This window comes from Homarus americanus, unplaced genomic scaffold (genome assembly GCF_018991925.1).
Source record: "Homarus americanus isolate GMGI-L3 unplaced genomic scaffold, GMGI_Hamer_2.0 scaffold31037, whole genome shotgun sequence".
NCBI lineage: Eukaryota > Metazoa > Arthropoda > Malacostraca > Decapoda > Nephropidae > Homarus > Homarus americanus.
The window spans coordinates 27,740,430-27,740,931 of record NW_024722227.1 but is presented as its reverse complement, the minus strand read 5'-3'; positions in this window follow the sequence as shown (position 1 = coordinate 27,740,931).

Sequence of the window (502 nt, the reverse complement as noted above, 5' to 3'; positions counted from 1 at the left end):
GTGTGAAGTTGGTCTTATATAGTAGCCTCACATCCCTCCAAAGCTTCAATAAGGATGACGTCGTAAGGTCTTTGTTAAACCACAAGCCTCAACTAGGAACGACAGTATTATTAATCAAGAAAGAAATTACGTTCAAGGAAATTTCTCTTTACTCCAGTGGAGGAAATTATATTATTAAAGCTTCAGACTTACCGTACAGCAGCCTTGTCACCCACCTTTATACACGTATCAATTAACTCTTATTTAATTTGTTATTTGTAAATTATTCAATGCATTTCGTGTTTGAAATTTAATTGGTGTCTTTCAGAAAAAAATAAAAAATTTTGTTTCATTTTCTTTTACAAGATTTTCTACCTTCATGACTCGATGAACAAAATTGTATTACTATTCTACCATGAAAAACTCAAGATCTGTTGTTGATATAATGTTATTACTGCTCTTCAACAATGAAGACCTTTAAGCGCCTAACAAGGATAGAAATTACACTAGTCAAACGATATTA